We start from the raw sequence: 18,949 nt of genomic DNA on the forward strand, positions 1-18,949 counted from the left end.
CTGCCAGGTCTGCCTCTGCTTGGCCTAGTTGACATGCAGCTTTCTAATGTCCTCTGGGGGAAGGGGGTGGGGGGATGTAATAGGCTCAAGGCAGAATTTCCATCATCAAGGAGGAAATCCTGTCTCCGAGAGCTGCCAACCAGTTAGATAATTGGCAGCTGTCCAGTCCCGGCAATGTTAACAGGAGCAGTGGCTGCAGGCTGACCCCAAAGATAAGATGGCACGGACCCAGATTTAAAGGTAATTCTGGGATTTTGCAAGGGGTCAGGCTGAGAGTGGGGATTGGGGATGCATTCATCAGAGAGGAGAATGCTTGACGGGACTATCTAGGGAAGTCCTTCATTGGAAACAAGGTAAAATCTCTGTGTTCAATGCTGGAGGAGTTAGTTGGCCATTTAAGGATTTCAACTGGCCCACAACCAATGGGTCCCCTGAAGTCTTCTTCACTGTGGATAAAATCTCAATGGCGACAGGAAAATGATAGGCATTGCACCATCACCATGGCTTCCAATTATACATCTCCCTCACCTGCTAAGCTGCTTATGGTTGGGAGTAGGTGAGGGTAAAATTAATTCCAACATTTCAGCTCAAGGACCATTCAGCAGAAATAAGAAAATTTAGAATTGTAATAAGTTTTGAACAAGTGAAAGGGGAGGGAGGGAAGAGCAAAAAAAAGGGGATTCTGTGATAGCATGGAGGGTAAGAGAGATTCAAATGGCAAAAGGATTCATGGTGGAAGGCTGAAGGGAATGGTAATGGGACAAGTTTAAAAAAAGGCTGTCTCTGGATGAAATGCGATTGGTGAGAACATGAAGTAAGAGAAAAAAATCTAACCCAGCAAAAATACACAAAATAAAATGCAGCAGTAATTATGATCTAAAATTGTTGAACACAATATTGAATCCAGAAGGCTATGAAGTACCCAATTGAAAGATAAGGTGCTATTCCTTGAATTTGACTGGTTTCTGTCCCCTTTTTTAATATGTTCACTTCCCTTTGATCCACGAACAGCCGAAGTCAGTGAATATTTCTAAAGATACTGATATTTACAACTGCGTCACTACCATCAAACACTGTTCAATTCATCAGCCCGCTTACAAAACTGACTCTAATTTCATATTTTTAGCTTCACCTTACCCTCAGCGCTGCTGTAAATCTCAAGATTCAATCACCTTGCACACATTGCCGACCACTCAACCATGATAATTGTATCATCCAAATACATTGAACTAAAAGAGAAAATACTAGAAAATCTCAGCAGGTCTGGCAGCATCTGTAAGGGGAGAGAAGAGCCGACATTCCAAGTCCAGGTGACCCTTTGTCAAAGCCCTACACAATGAACTACACTCACTTCCTCAGATGCTATCCTTACAGAATATACCTCAATGTCCTCAATAGAAGAACTTACATTTATTGAATGGACAGACCGTGTGAAGATTATGCAAAAAGATCCTGCATATCAACACGTGATAGTAAAAGAGGTGTCACAATATATTTATAATCGCAAATTCAGACCTTCCTGACTTCTTCAGGGATAAAGTAAGATTAACAAACCACATACCTTTGCTCCTATGCATAATTGTCTAACTGAGATGATACCATGCCTTTAAGAAATGTATTTTTATCATGTTTCTTGTAAGGGGTATGTTTAAAATTCAGCTATATTTCATGGTGCCGATTATCTGCACCAGGCAGCTTGCATGTTGAGAATGCAGGCCAATGACTGATTTTAGATAGGGATGTGTTTGTTTTAATCTGAGATTTTAATCTGAGATTAATCTGACATTTTCTCTTGGTGTTTCAGAATAGGATTTTGGTTAGGCTGATTGACAGAGGCAGAGTCATGTGAATGGACTTCAGGGAAAGCACAAAGTTCTATTTGATTTTAAAACAGGCAGTTTCTGCTGTTCATGAAAGAAGCAAGCGGTGTCTTTCTATCCATCTCTCTCTCTCTCCAGAGGTTTTCAAAGGCCCTTGGACTGTTAACAAATACAAGCACGTAAGCTTGGGGGTTTGATAACTATGTTTGAAGAAGAATTTAAGTCTATAAGAGGGGTGGCATGGTAGCACAGTGGTTAGCACTGCTGCTTCACAGCTCCAGGGACCTGGGTTCGATTCCCGGCTTAGGTCACTGTCTGTGTGGAGTTTGCACATTCTCCTCGTGTCTGCGTGGGTTTCCTCCAGGTGCTCCGGCTTCCTCCCACAGTCCAAAGATGTGCGGGTTAGGTTGATTGGCTATGCTAAAATTGCCCCTTAGTGTCCTGAGATGCGTAGGTTAGAGGGATTAGCGGGTAAATATGTAGGGATATGGGGGTAGGGCCTGGGTGGGGTTGTGGTCGGTGCAGACTCGATGGGCCAAATGGCCTCTTTCTGCACTGTCGGGTTTCTATGATTCTATGAGGAATATTGCTCGAATTGGAACTAATAGAGATAGGTTATCAGTTAAGAATTGTATCTTGTTGTGTTTAAGTATTTTAATTGGTAAGTTAAGCTAATTCATTCATTGTAGTTAACTGTATTGTTAAATAAAGCTTGTTTTAAGAAAAGTTTCCTAGTGTGTCAACAGAATCACACCTGGAGTGAAGCACCTTCTCCTCACACTAATGCCAAAACAGTAAAAATATTGGGGTCTAGTCAGGCTTCATAACATACTTTGGAGCCTCTGCTCTGGTACCCTAACAAAAATTGAGGGTTCTTGTAGAATTAAAAACCACAATTCCATGTTTGGTTTAGGATTATTGAACTCAAAGTCAGTGGGTGTTAGTTATTGTGTTTTCTTTTCAAGTGTTGCATTTGGTTAGTTAAATAGGGAATGCCTTGTGGAATAATTGCTCTTTCAGTGGTTAGAGTTTTCCTGGGTGTGGAAAATGTCACTTGGAGTGGTTTACAAAAGGTGCTTAAAACAAAGCTTTGGGAATTGGCAAACAAGCTGAATGTGGCTTTACCTGAAGGGGTGAGGAAGGTCGAGATAATTGCAGTGATAGCTCAACATTTAAAATTACCAGAAACACAGTCAGAAGCATTGAATTAGAAGCAAAAGAAAGAGAGAAGCAAAAGAAAGAGAGAAAGAGATTGGCAATCTCAGTGGAACAAAGAGAAAATAATTAAAACAGTTTGAACAGGGAAAATAATTTTCACAGTTTGAATTGCAATTAAAAGCAGCAGAAAAAGAAAGAGGGAGGAAAGGGAAAAAGAGATTTTTTGAACTTCAGAAGCTGGAGCTGAAAAGCAAATATCAATTTAAACTGGTGGGGGCAAAGGTAAAAGCTGGAAGTAGTGAAAAGAACAATGAGGAAGAACTAACTCATTGTAGTCAGAGGTCTGGTGGGGATCTGTTTAAATATGTTCAAGTGCTGCCAAAATTTGATGAGAATGATGTAGAAGCTTTTTCATTTCATTTGAGAAACAAACTAATCAAGTAAAATGGCCACAGACCACGTGGGTAATAATGATTCAAACAAAGTTGGTAGGTAGAGTTAATGAACTGTTTGCGTCACTATCAGAGGAGGTATCTATGGATTATGAGGAGACGAAAAAAGCCATCTTCAGTGCATATGAACTGATGCCAGAAACCTACATAGAGGTTTAGCAATCTAAGGAAGGAACCAGGTCAAATGTATATAGAATTTAAAAGAATCAAACAAAGTAACTTTGGTTGGTGGATAAGAACATCGAAAATAGAACAGATGCTCTTCGGGAAACGATTATCTTGGAGGAGTTTAAAAAATCATTTCCCAAAGTAGTGAGAACTCATGTGAAAGAGCAGAGGGTTAAAACTGTGATTGGAAGCAGAAATGGCAGATGATTATGAGTTAGTTCATAAATAAAGGTTTGGGTTTCAACATCAATTTAAGTCTGTGAGGGATAGAAACTGGGGAAAAGAGAAATCCTCAGCAGATAAAGACAATGGAGGTCTCGGGTGGGATTTTATGGCCTTGCTCATCCTGTAATTGTAAATCTGCCCGAGGTCAATGGACCTTTCCATTGTCCGCCCCGCGGCCACTCCAATTCCCGTGGCAGGCCGGACGGTAAAATTCCAGCCCTCGTTGGAGATAAAAAGGATAGCTTACCTCATGTTAAAAAGGAAACATTTGAGGGTTGAAGGAAAATAAAAAGCCTCAGATGTTTTCATTGCAAAAGGTTGGACACATGAGGTTGCAATATTGGTGGTTTAAGTAAAGCACTGGGAAGACAGACATGGTAAAACAAGATAAGCCAGTGGGGTTAGTTAGAATAGTAAAGGAAACTATGGTTGAAGCTAAAGAGGTGCAAAAGAATGTACAGCCTGTTCAGGAGTTGGTTGATAAGCAAGTCGTAATGTCCTTCACGACACATGACAGCGCAGAGTCGCTGAGCAGAAACTGATAGCCAAGGTCCGCACACATGAGGACGGCCTAAACCGGGATCTTGGGTTCATGTTACACTATTGGTAACCCCCACAGCTTGCCTCCTGGACTTGCAGAATCTCACTGGCTGTCCTGTCTGGAGACAATACACATCTCTTTAACCTGTGCCTAATGCTCCCTCCACTCACATTGTCTGTATCTTTAAGACTTGATTAGCTGTAAAGATTCGCATTCTAATCAGTATTCTGTAAATTGATTTTGTGTCTCTGTGTGCCTTGTTTATGAGTAGATATCCACTCCATCTGACGAAGGAGCAGGGCTCTGAAAGCTAATGGCATTTGCTACCAAATAAACCTGTTGGACTTTGACCTGGTGTTGTTAAAACTCTTACTGTGATTAGCAAGTGCCAGATCTTTTTAAAAAATTTACTTGTATGTGTACCAGGAGGAGTAGATAATGAAGTTAAGATTTTAAGAGATACGGGAGCAGGTCAATCTTTAATGGTGAGAGATGAGGAGAAATGTAGTTTAGGAGGAGTACTGCCAGAAAAGGTGGTAGTATATGGATTTCATGGTGAAAAGAGTAGTGTTCCATTATGTAAGATAAGGTTCAAGAGTCCAGTGAAAAGTGGTGGGAGGAGTAATAGAAAAATTACCTTTTTCAGAGATACAGTTTATCCTGGGTCACAATATAGCAGGTGGGAGTGATCCTACTGTGGTTGAAAAGCCTTTGGAAAAGCAAACAACTGAGGTGTTGCAGCAAGCATATCCTGGGATACTTCCCAACAAGATCACAAAACCACAGGTTAAGACAGGGGGAGAAATCAATGAGTAAAGATAGAGAGGTTGAGGATCAGTAATCAGAAACAATCTTTGACCAGACGGTTGAGAAAAAATAGGAACAGACGGAGAATGAAGCGGATATCTTTAGTTCAAGAAAGTTGGCAGGCTTACAACAGAAAGATGTCAAGATAAAACAATTGTATCAGAAAGCATACACAGAGGAAGACTACAAGAGTATCGTGGAGTGTGATCACATTAAAAATGATGTCTTAATGAGGTAGTGGAGACTTTTACAAATGTAGACATGTGAAAAATGAGCAGAAGCTCATTAAGTTGTATTACTGGTGGATTATAGAAAGCAGATGTTGCAGGTAACACATGAGGTACCAGTGGGAGGTTATTTAGGAATAAGGAAACCTCAAACAAAAATACAAAATCATTTTTTGTGGCCTGGACTGCATAAAGATGTAGTAGAATTTTTCCATACATGTCACACATGTCAGGTAATGGGGAAACTTCAAACAGTAATCAAACCAGCACTCTTGATAGTCATTCCAGCATTTGATTTTAAAACAGTCAGTTTCTGCCCGGTCCTGCCTTGTCTCTCTCTCTCTCTCTCCAGCAGGGTTCTGGAGCTTGAGGACTGGCAGCCCAAGCCCAAGCACGTGAGTCTGTGTGTTGCTAACTGATTTTAAAGTGGAGTTTAAGTCTATAAGAGGAATATTGCTTGAACTGGAACTAATAGAGATTGGTTAGCTGTTAAGAATTGCATCTTGTCATGTTTAAGTATTTCAGTTGGTAAAAGCTAAGCTAATTAATTTGTTGACACAAAATTGGCGGAGTTGCAGATGGTGATAACGATTGTCGAAAGGATATAGCAGGATATAGATAGATTGCAGACTTGGGCAGAGAAATGGCAGGTGCAGTTTAATCCAGATAAATATAAGGTGATGCATTTTGGAATATCAAATTCAGGTGCGAATTATACAGTAAATGGCAGAACTCTTAGGAGCATTGACACACAGAGGAATCTGGGCATACAGATCCCTGAAAGTGGCAACAAAGGCGGATAAGGTGGTCAAGAAGGCACATAGAATGCATTAGCCAGGGCATCGAGTATAAAAGTTGGCAAGTTATGTTACAGCTGTATCAAACTTTAGTTAGGCCACATTTGGAATATTGTGTGCAGTTCTGATCACCACATTATCAGAAGGATGTGGATGCTTTGGAGAGGATGTAAAGAAGGATGTTGCCTGGTCTGGAAGGTTTTAGGTATGAGGAAAGGTTGGATAAACTGGAATTGTTTTCACTGGAAAGACCGATGCTGAGGGGCGGCCTGACAGAGGCTATAAAATTATGAGAAGCATAGATAGGGTGGATAGTCAGAGGCTTTTCCCCAGGATGGAAAGGTCAACTATAAGTAGGCACAGGTTTAAGGTGAGAGGGGTAAATTTAAGGGAGACAAATGGGAAAAGGTTTTCATATACAGAGGGTGGTGGGTGCCTGAAATGCATTGACAGTGGAGATGGTGGAAGCAGACACATTAGCAACGTTCCAGGCGTATCTTGATAGATACATGAACAGGAAGTGAACAGAGTGATAGAAACTATGTATCGGGCGCAAGCTTCATGGGTCTCAGGGCCTATTCCTGTGCTGTATTGTTCTTTGTGCTTATCGTAAAACTGTATTGTTAAATAAGGTTTGTTTTGCTAAAAGTTTCCTAGTGTGTCAATAGAATCACACCTGGAGTGAAGCACCTTATCCTCACATGAATGCCAAAACAGAGAAACTGTTGAGGTCTAGTCAGGCTTCATAACAAAGTTTGGGGTTTCTGTTCTGGTACCCTAACATAACTAAGAGTGGTCCTGACAGCAATTGAGGAGTGTCACAAAGGGGCACAAGCATCTACAAGTTTTCATTGATCACGAACAGCATCTTAAACTTTTTTTGCTTAAGCACCTTCATAAAGGCTTTGAAAAGATATGCCTTTCCTATTTGTAACTTGCTTTGCATTCCACATATTTTCGTACGAAGGGACCTCGAAAAACCTTCCTGAGGAAGTCTCAATGATTTTTACTCAGGTGCCTTCTTGAGGCCTGTTAGAAGAACTTCAATGGACATTTTATCATTGAAGTTTTTTGTTTAACAAAATAAACCATGAATATAACTTAAGCACAACATTATATACAACAAGGCCATAGTGTATTCTGAATGCCCATCATCACAAATAACTCAGTAGCAGCACTACTGACAAAGTTGGCTGAGTCCTGAGATCATATTTGCCAAATTTTGGCTTGAGGCAGGTGGTGAGCAAACCAACATGAGAGAAAAATAATTGACCTCAACATTATTTATCGACAACAAGAAGAAGCTGTCTATGACAGCATTGGAAGAGTAACCGTAGAGTACATGCATAGATAAAGTCCAGTCTCCACATTGACGGCACCCTCCATCATGTTACATGGCACTACCATCATGTTAAGTGGGATGGATTCAGAACAGATCTACCAACTGAAAAAATGGGCATTAATGTGACACCATGGGCCATCAACAGCAGAAATGTATTCCACCACATCAGTAACCTTGTGGTTTGGCATGTCGTTTTTAAATTCATTTATAGGATGTAGATTTCGCTGACTTGGCCAGAGTTTATTGCACATTTATAACTCCTCTTGGGAAGGTGGAGGATGTGATGGTGTGCTCCCTTCTTGAACTGTTACAGTCCAATGTTTATAGGAACACTCACAGTGCTTTTAGTAAGGGAGTTCCAGGATTTTGACCCAGCAAAAGTGATAGAACGATGATATAATTCCAGGTCAGAGTGGTGTGTGACTTGGAGAAGAACTTTGAAGTAGTGGTGATCCCATGGAAGTGCTGCCTTCATCCCTCTAGGTGCAAGAGGTTGAGGGTTTGGGAGGTGCTGTCGGTATTTACAATCCAGCCAAGTGACTAACCCTGGATCAATCATGACAGCAGAAGTGCAAGGCAGGACCAACACCAGGTTTTGATTTTGATTTGATTTATCATTGTGCCATATATTAACATAGTGAAAAATATTGTTTCTTGCACACTATACAGAGAAAACATACCGTTCTTAGAGAATGAAACGAGAGAGTGCAGAATGTAGTGTTACAGTCTTGCCTAGGGTGCAGAGAAATATCAACTTAATGCAAGGTAAGTCCATTCAAAAGTCTGACAGCAGCAGGGAAGAAGCTGTTCTTGAGATGGTTGGTACATGACCACAGACTTTTGTATCTTTCTCCCGAATAAGAAGGTGGAAGAGAGAATGTCCAGGGTGTGTGGGGTCCTTAATTATGCTGGCCGCTTTGCCGAGGCAGCAGGAAGTATAGACAGAGTCAATGGATGGGAGGCTGGTTTGCGTGCTGGATTGGGCTACATTCACAATCTTTTGTAGTTCCTCGCGGTCTTGGGCAGAGCAGGAGCCATACCAAGCTGTGATACAACCAGAAAGAATGCTTTCTATGGTGCATCTGTAAAAGTTGGTGAGAGTCATAGCTGACATGCCAATTTCCTTAGTCTTCTGAGAAAGTAGAGGCATTGGTGGGCTTTCTTAATTATAGTGTCGGCATGAGGAGACCAGGACAGGTTGTTGGTGATCTGGACACCTAAAAACTTGAAACTCTTGACCCTTTCTACTTCGTCCCCATTGACGTGGTGGTATACCTGAATTGAGGTGCCATCTTGGCAAAGCTACAACACCAATCTACTGGTCTACTAACCAGAAGAAGCAGACTACACGAGACAGAGTTAAACTACAGCCCAAACAATGGATCAGATCAAATCTCTGGAGTCCTGCCACATCCAGACGTGAGCAATGTTGGACGATTCCTCAACAGTGATGAAGCCCAGCATGTCGATAGAAAGGTAAAGGCTGAAGCATTTGCAACCATCATCAGCCAGAAGTGCCAAATGGATGATCCATATTGACCTGTCCACAAGCTTCCACTATCACCGATACCAGTATTCAGGCAATTTGATTCACTCCATGGTATTAAGGAATGGTTGAGTATTCTGGATATAACAAAGGCTATGACACTGAAAACATCCCCGCTGCAACACTAATCATTGTAGGTAGAACTAGAACTCAAGTATTAGCCATACCTCTAACCAGACTGCTTCAATGCAGATCCAAGGCTGGAATCTACACAATATCAAGTCTAAGATTGTCCATAGATGTCTTCCCATGAAAAGCAGTACAACTACAATGTAGCTAAGTAAGGCCCCCATCAGCCTACTCTCGATTATCAAAACAACAGCAGACATCATTGACCATGCTAACAAGCAAGACATAGCAATGATCTGCTCATCGATGCTCAGTTGGCACTCTGCCAGGACTATCTGTACAGTCCTGGTCCAAAAATGGAAAAATAATCAAAGTCCACAAGTGAGGTGAGAGTGACTGCTCTTGATATCGAGGGATAATACGACCAACTACAGCTTCAAAAAGCCCTAGCAAAATTGAAGTTAGTGGGGATCAAGGGAAAATTCTCCACTGATTGGACTCATTCCTAGCACAAAGAAAGATGGTTGGAGCCATTCAGTGCCAATCATTCCAGTTCCACAGCATTGCTGCAACAGTCCCTCAGATCAGTGAGCCCAAATACCCAGCTGTATTGCCAATGACCTCCATCATAAGGTCAGAAATGGGAATGTTCTCTAATGATTGCAATGTTTAGTTCCATTTGCAATTCAACAGTGTATGCCATCTCCCAAATGCACAATGACAACGACTCATTTTGACTTCTTCAATTACATCTCGAACACCTAGAAAGCCAAGGGCGGTCGGAACTTGGGAACAACATCTTTGAAATATCAAGTGAATAAAAGATTACATGGCACTATCAATGAAAGAAGAGCAGGAAAATTCTTCCCAGTGACCTGACTAAAATTTAACCTATTAATAGTCTTGTTTGAAGGATATCAGGTGTTTGCTGTTTGTTGGGCTTTGCTGCACACACATTAGCTGCTGTGTTTCCTGCATTAAAACTGACTATAGTCTGGAAAGGAACAATGTAAATGTTGTAAGTGCCACTGATGTCTGTTCCCATGTTGGAGCAGGGCTACAGAACCCTTTGCAATTGACAGCTTTATTGCCGCCCAGAGCCTGCAGACCAAATTATCCTTGATCACTATTAAGTAGATATGCTGGAATCACAGACATACTTGGGAGTATAGTTCCATTGCCTACTGATATCTCTGGAGTATCTACAACTGCAAAATACTGTGGATGCTGAAAATCTGAAATAAAACAAAAATGCTGGAAATACGTAGCTCAGGCAACACCTGTGTAGAGCAACAGAGTTAATGGGCGGGATTTTATGGCCTCACTCAATCCGAGACCAGAAAATCCCTCCCAAGGTCAACAGACCTTCCCATTGTCCGCCCCTCACCCACTCCAATTCCCACGGCAGGCAGGGCAGTAGAATTCTGGTGAAAGTTTCAAGTCAAAATCAAAACTGAAAAGAGAAACCTTCCTTGAGAATATCTTCCTTCCTTGAATACAATATTAAACATTAATTTAATGTGACCAAGATTTCTTCAAAGTGACCTCATTAGTAATTTTAAGCTATCGAGCCAAACAATACAGAACCTTAAATTTTTAAATAACGTTTTACAAACCATTAAGTTAGTTGTCCTTTTTAAGAGACCAACAATGAATTATTCCACTTACCATATTCCACTGTAAAGATGTATCTTCTCATTGGCATGTGCAATGACAGTATTAACAAGGTAACATGGACATTCAGCTGCACTGACACATTTTCCAGTATTATCCAGGTATGTCTGTTCAGGGCAGTTGCAACCATCCACTGGAGTTTCACCTGAACCACACTCAAAGTTTGGATCGGACAGTGACATACAAGTGTGATTGCATGCTCTGGAATCATAACTGAAGATCATATTGTGACGGCAAGAAATTCCTAGAAATAAATATCAAGGTTTCAAACAATGATATAACTAATGATTGCATAATTAGTCATTCAACTTATCTGTCCTTTAATATTAAAAGTTATGTACCTAGAATTTCTTATAGCATTTTTGTGTCACAGCTATTTCCAAAATGTGGTTTTCATCACATTATTTCTGTCTTGCCTGCCTGCCACAATTAAACTTATGATTTTAGTTTATTCAGTCACCAAAGTTAAATTCTCTTACCTTGGCATCCAATTTAAATGATATTATAATTTACTTAGCTGAGACCTTCTCCATATCTCTAAGATAGGTGGTGCTGCAGTCCACAATGTTATCCACATCGATGGTGTGAAAATCAAACCTGTTGCTGCTTTCCACCTCTCCTGCAGTTGGCAGTTTTTCCCCATACTCCCCACGTCTTCAGCAGTTCCCACTGCTGCTGCCTCACTGATCAAGCAACCAGGCTAAGACTCTCCCAGGTAGTGGCATGAAGAACATTCCTAGGTTAAAGTTCTTCAAGCAAACAGCATCCAACTTTAAAAGGGGGCAATATTTGCATATTTCAAAAACTTGACAATTTTATTTGAGGTTTCAGCTTATGAAACCAACCTGGATCCCTCAAGATAACTGTTGTTTGGTCATGTAGTCTTGACAATGATCATGTGCTAAGTCTTTGTGATCATGAAAATCTCTGCACATGCCATTCCCCCACCGTCACCAGACCCCCTGGCTCCAAACACTTCCATGTCACTGGTTTTATAAGGGGCAAGTGAGCTTCACTGATTCTAAGACCCTGGTTGAAAAAAACTATATCCGGGTGGTAACCTAGATTTCAACCCTTCCAGCACACTGCAAGTGGAGCTATGGCTGCACTGCACCAGAAGGGCCAGAAGTCTTTGGCTCCAACATTCTCAGACCACAGCTCAGGCTAGAGAGCAGCAGCAAATTTCTGTAACATGAAGCAGGAAAATAAATTGCACAGCTAACATAACAACTATTTCAGGTCCAATACGGTACCAAAGTGAATTATGTGTGTGATTCAGCATTTCTTTACTGACATTCGGGCCAGATTCATCGGGCCCACTAGCTCCTGGTGGAAATCCAGAAAGCCCATTGAAACGGGCAGCGGGCCTAAAATGGGATTCCCACTGGGTGGCAAACCCATTACAATGCTCTTGGCCAGCCCCGCCGGCCCATTTCAGGTTCCTGCTCAGAGCGGGCAGGAACCAAATAAATATGCAAAATTGCTAATAAACATTTAATTAGAGGGCTGGAAGTCTGATTCAATGTTCACCCACAATGCACCTGCCCCCGAGTGCTTTTTAAACATCGCTGTTAGAAAAGAGGAAACCCCATAAAAGATCAAACCTGTCAAAGGCTGAACATTTATAAACATTGGCAGCAGTCCAGATACATTCAACCATGAAGGGAAAGAAAAACTAACAACGCTCTTTGCTAGTGGGTAAGTAATCCATACCTATCAATCAAACCACTTCAAACTGCGAACAGCAGATGCTAACCTTCCAATGTTAGAAGTGTACTCCCCTGTGAAACTAGCCATCAAAGCATTTCAAAGGGGTTTCATAGCAGCTGTGGATATGTGAGAAAACATGGGGATCTCCCGGGTAATCCTGATAGGTCATTTCCATTGGAGCACTTTATAGAGGGCATTTAACACATGGGCCAATCCCAATTGTGGATTGGAAGGCTATGGTGATTCTGAAGGCTTCTAGGTGTCCAAGGGGCACGAATATCAAAGGTTCCCCCCCCCCCCCGCCCCCCAGCTTGAACACACCCAAACCCCAGGTCCCTTGGGAGACTCGACAGTTTGGTTGTGGCAGAGGGGTACATGGGCACAGCACTTATCTCTATGCCCTCCTCAGAGTATAAGATGTCACTGTCCGGTGCCATGGGTCTGTGCAAGGTTGGCACTGGGGCTCCTGAAAGTGTCCTGATGGACCCCATTTGGAAGTGTGTCTCTTGTGGCATGGGGAGGGGGGTCAGGTCACCCTCACATCTGCAGGGTGTGGGAGGGAGTTGGGGAGGTCTGATCTTTCCATGATTTGGGGGGGGGGGGGGGCGGGGGGGGGGGGCAGGTGGTAGGAAGATGCCCCCTGTGAGGTGGGATTGTGGGTGCTCCCCTTGTCAGTGGGGGTCACCATGGCTGTTGGGTGGGGTGCTGTCCTGAGTGGAGGTCAGGGCGCTGATCTCTGTAAAGCCAGGCTGGTCAGCGTGTTTCCTGGTATGCATAAATTTAAATGGGTGGGTGAATCCCGTCTAACAGGCACTGCTAACGACACCAGGAAACACTCCGGTTTTCCCACAGGGAAACTTATAGTGTAGCAGGAAAGTTGCACCCTGCATCTTAGTTTGGAACACTTTCAATTTAAAATTCTGATCGATGTCTTCAAGTCAATTTGTAATCTTTCTCTTTTCACTCGCTAACCTTCACAAGCCAAATACTTCGGCCAGTATTCTCCCCAAAAAATTCTAAGTGTTGAATTCGCGGGAAGACTGAAGTAATTCATGCTGTTTTTTTCTGTGGGAATTCACACTAGAATCTCCCACACTCTGCACTGCAGAGGCCACCTGCATGAATCTCATTAAATTTCAGGGGGCGGAACCTATCCCAGCTGGAGAGGTTGAAACCAGCGGGCATGTGCAGTGGTCCCAAACGGTCAACCTCCCATTTGCTGGACAGCTCGATCATTGGCCAGCCCGGGACCCCCGCAGTACTCCACCCCAAACCTCCCCCCCGGGCTCGGGCGAGATTTTCCGGCCTCTCTTGTCCCGAAACCAGAAAATCCTACTTAAGGTCAACGGACCTTTCCACGGTCTGCCCCTTGTCCACTCCAATTCCTGTGGTGGGCATGTCGGTAAAGTTTGCCCCGATGAGTTCAAATGTCACAGCAGTTGGTGGAATTGAAATTCAATTAATTAATATAATTCTTAAATTAAAAGTTGGTCTCAGTAATGGTGACCATTACACTATTGGTTTTTCATAAAAACCTATCTGGTTCTCTTTAGGAAAGGAAACCTGTTGTCCCTGGTCAGGCTTACATGTCACTCTAGAGCTACAGTAATGTGGTTGATTATTAATTGCCTTCTGAAACGCCTAGCAAACGATTCATTTATACTTAAATGTGATAGAAAAGTCAAAAAACCATAAAACTGAATCAAACATCCAGCATCAATCTTGCCTTGTCTTTCATCTGTCCTTATTCTGACGATGGGCTGTGCTATGAGCAATCTTTCTCCACTGATTTCTATTTTCCACTGCCTTCACCACCTGTCCCAATCATTTGCCCACATGATCATACATGACACACCTAATATCTGTGTCAGTCATTTCAAATGCTCTTATTCCAGCCTTATCTCTCTTCTTGATGTCCAACTTTCACAGCCATACATTGTAACTGGCCACACCAGGGTTTTCAGAAGACTATTTTGTTTGTAGTCAAAATGCTATTTTCCTCATTCATTCTAGCCTGAATTTTTTTAGTAGACCCTGCATCTTAAAAAAGAAATGTGCTCTAGACTTATCAAGAGCCATCAATCGAGGTAACAGTAATGACAAAACACCCTGGCCTGTCAACCCTGCCAACTCCTTCTTGTTAACATCTCGGTGCTTGTGCCTAAATTGAGAGATTTGTCTCCGAGACTAGACAAGCAACAGTCTGGCATAATTATATTCACCGAATCGTATCATACACCACCATCAGTGAGCATGTTCTTTCCCACTAGCAGGACAGACACACTGATGTGGCAGCACAGTTGGTAGGGAATTGCCCTCGGAGTCCTCAACATTGATTCTGGAGCCAATAAAGTCTCAAGACATCAAGTCAAATATGAACAGGGAAACTTCCTGCTTGCTACCTAGTTGTGCCCTTCTTCAGCTAATGAATTAGTATTCCAGTATTGAATACCACTTGGAAGAAGCACTGAGGGTAGCACGCGCACCAAATGTACTCTGGGCAGAGCACTTCAATGTCCATCACAATGATTAGCTTAGTAACACCACTATGGAACGAACCAGCATAGTCCTGAAGGATATAACTGTCAGGTGAACTTCTGACAGATTGTGAGGGAACCAATGAAACAAATGTCCTATTTACTGCGCTGTAATGTTCTATGTTCTATTTGAACTCACCTTCACAAGTCTACCTGTTACAGATGCATCTGTCCATGACAGTACTAGTTGGAGTGATCAATGCACAATCGTTGTGTAGACAAAGTCCCCCTTTAACATTCTGGATACCATCATCATACTTCTGCAATGTTGAATGGTATTGATTCAGAACAGATCCAACAGCTCAAAATTGTCATCCTGGAGGTGCTGTGGGCAATCAGCAATAGCTGAATTGTATTCAACCACAGATCATATGCTCATGAAGCCATGATGTAAGGTGTTGAAAGTAAAACAATGGGAACCTCATTAATTAACAATCCTCTGTGGGCCTCGATGGCCCCCCTTCACTCCAATGAGGTCGGGCCGCCAGCTTTCCACAAGTGGGAAGCTACACTGAACCCCACTTGAGTGAACCACTCCTGGCAGGTGTGGGGGGTGGGGGTCACATTGCCACGAAGGTGGGTTGAGGTAGCAAGGTTCCTTTGTTTTATAGAATCATAGAATCCCTACAGTGCAGAAGGAGGCCCATCAAGTCTGCCCGGACCACAATCCCACCCAGGCCCTATTCCCGTATTTCCACTTACTTCCCCTCCTAATCTCCCTGACATTAAGGGACAATTTAGCATGGCCAATCAACCTAACCCGCACATCTTTGGACTGTGGGAGGAAACCGGAGCACCCGGAGGGAATCCAGGCAGATGCGGGAAGAATGTGCAAACTCCACACAGACAGTGACCTGAGGCCAAAATTGAACCCGGGTCCCTGGCGCTGTGAGGCAGCAGTGCTAACCACTGTGCCACCATGCTGCCCCAATATATATAATATTATATATATATATATATATAATATATTTTATAATATTTTAATATATCACTGCTGATTTCTCAGTCTGTGAGGCAGTCAGCCTAGGAGCAATCCATGAGAAAGCCATTTCTATCTGCCAGAAGCTGGTGACAAGAGCAATAGAAACTGATAGCATTTCTGTGGAATACTATGGAGGGATTGTAAGTGGGGATCCTATGCAGAATAAAAGTACAAATTTCTGAGAAATCAAAGATTGCCAGATCTGCCTAGTAAAGCTGGTGGAAGAGATTAGCAGTGAAATCTTCTCAAAGAGGGAGAGTTCTGGAAGTTTAAATGCAGACAGAAACTGAAAAACTAAGAATCCCTGGGAGCTGAACCACACAGTGGTTTAGTTCCAGGAGGAGTGAATGAACACTCAAGAAACAGCATTATAAAAAAGCTCACAATTGAAATTAAAAGTAGAACAGGGACAGTTCTGCTCAGAGTATTATTTTTAAAAATAATTCCTTACAAGATGTAGTTTTAAATTAATTGTGCTTCTTTTTTGTCAGTAGCAGTTGTGTCGTCTTATTGCATTGCCTTTTCAGTTAATAACTAGAAATTCAAATTTCTTTTTACGTTAGTGGTCTCTACTGAGATCATAACATCAAGTCAGGCCATCAAACCTAGTTCAATGTGGAGTGTAGGAGAGAATGCCAGAGCAGCACCAGATATACCCAATAATGAGATGCTGTCCTGCTGAAATTTCAGCAGATGTCTCCATGCCTGCTGAACACCAAGAAGGTAAACAACACACAAAACAAAGTAATCCCACAATTGACAGATCAAAATTCCGCAGTCCTGCCACATACAGTCATGAATGGTGAAGACTATTAAACAACTAATGGGAGGAGGAAATTCTTCAATCTTTTCCATCTTCAATGATGTGGGAGCCCAGACACCAGAGCAGAAAACAAGGCTGACGCATTTACAACCATCTTCGGTCAGAATTGCCAAGTGGACGATCTATCTTGACTCCTTACAGTGGCTGTGCTTGGTGGAGGGCAGTCATCTCAGCCCCAGGGAGTGGTTGGTGTCCACATACAGCAAGATCTGGACAACAATTAGACTTGGCAACAATCAGACTGATAAGTATCCAAGTAATGTTCATGCCAAATTCATGCCAGACAATGATCATCTCAACAAGAGGGAATCTAACTAATTCCGCTTTATATTCAATGGCATTACTAATGCTGAATCGATTACTATCAATATCCTGTGGGTTACCATTAGCCAGAGGTTTAACTGGACCATCCACATAAACACACAGGCATTACTATATGACTGGCAGATAGTAAATGTTATTCCTATGTTTAAAGAGGGGGGACAACACGTGCAGGGAATTATGGACCATGCAGCTTAACGTCTGTAGTAGAAAAAAACAATAGAATCCATACTAAAGGAGAGAATAGAAGTACATCTAGAAACAAAAATTATTATAATGAATGGGCAACATGTACTTTAAAAGGGAAAAGTCTTGCTTGACCAACCTGATTGAATTTTTTTGAGAGGATAGAGAAAGTGATGTAGTATTGCAGGTCTTTGATCAGGTGCTCCATAATAAAATAATGAATAAAGTCAGAAAATGTGGAAACAGAGGACAAGTAGCAGAATGGTTTCAAAAGAGTGTAAAGGGTCATTATTCAAAGTGAAAAAAGCTGAGAAGTGGTGTTCCACAAGGATCAGTGTTAAAGTTACTGCTATTCACAATTTACATTAATGATGTGGACTTTAGAATCAAAAACACAATTTGTAAATCCATGGATGACACAAAACTTTAGAGGGGAATCAATATAAAGGAGGACTATAACAAATTATAGGAGGATGTTAATAAACTTGCAGAACAGGCAAATAATTTTCAAATAAAGTTTAGCACAATGTAATGTGGTATATGGTAGGAATAATAGGAATGTCACTTCTTACTTGGAAGATGCAAGTCAAGGTGGGGAACAAAGGCCTTAAAAACATTCAAAGTCATGGCAATCTTCCTTCTTGTGAGAGAACGGTTTGTGATCAACTCTCTGTTAAACATGATTCATTAGCCCCACTCTGGCATGACCGGCTCTGCCACATTTGCTGCAAATGAAGGCAATGGACTGAGAAGCTGTGTGATTCACTGGTCTCTGTTTTGTCTGGGCCCGCTTTTGACAGACTGAGCTTTCTGCTTCTCTGCGCCTTTACCAATGCTCTGTCAAAGAGTCAGCCTCCAAAAGTCACTGGGACTGTCTCCCAGTTGTCTATACTAATGTCTGCCATCTTCATATCCCAATTTTAGACACCTTCTAAATGAATTGTGGCTTCTGTTTCTACTACCCTTTCATGCAGTGAGTCCCAGATCTCCAAAAACCTTCTGCGTGAAGAAAGGTTCCTCATCTCCCCTTTAATCTTTCTACCAATCACTTTAAATCTATCCCTCTTATCACTGGTCTCTGCTAAGGTAAATAGGCCCTTCCCATCCACTCTATCCCGACCCCTCACAATGTTGTACACCTCAATCAAATCACCCCTCAGCCTGCTTTGTCCAAGGAGAACTCCAGCTTATCCAATCTTTCCTCATTTCTGCAATTTTCCAATCCTGGCAACATCATAAATCTCTGTACCCTCTCTAATGTAATTACATCCATTCTGTCATAAAGTGACCAGAACTGCACATACTACTCAAGTTGTGACCTAACTAATGTTTATATGTAACCCCCTGCTGACCACTATATGGGGCTACTATTTAAATATTCAATCAACAGGATCCCGAATTCCTAGCGGTTGATGGTGATTTGGCTAATTCCCTGTTTACCCATAAATGTCAGGACTGTAATCGGAATATCAAAAATAAATTTAATCACAAATGTAATTAACAGACATAAAACAGTGAGCTCTGATCTATAACCGTTGGGGCCCATCCATTGGTGCACACATGG

General features: G+C 42.0%; 1 long non-coding RNA gene across 1 annotated transcript in view; it reads left to right on the forward strand.

Annotated features, from left to right (window-relative positions):
* The window catches only part of LOC144498743 (uncharacterized), a 689,113-nt gene extending 684,039 nt beyond the window's left edge, over positions 1-5,074 (forward strand). The window contains exon 3 of the long non-coding RNA XR_013498752.1: positions 5,051-5,074. This is a non-coding gene — a long non-coding RNA (uncharacterized LOC144498743). The remainder of the gene's footprint in view (positions 1-5,050) is intronic.
* Positions 5,075-18,949: the final 13,875 nt, after the last annotated feature.

The sequence above is a fragment of the Mustelus asterias genome, chromosome 9 (genome assembly GCF_964213995.1).
Source record: "Mustelus asterias chromosome 9, sMusAst1.hap1.1, whole genome shotgun sequence".
NCBI lineage: Eukaryota > Metazoa > Chordata > Chondrichthyes > Carcharhiniformes > Triakidae > Mustelus > Mustelus asterias.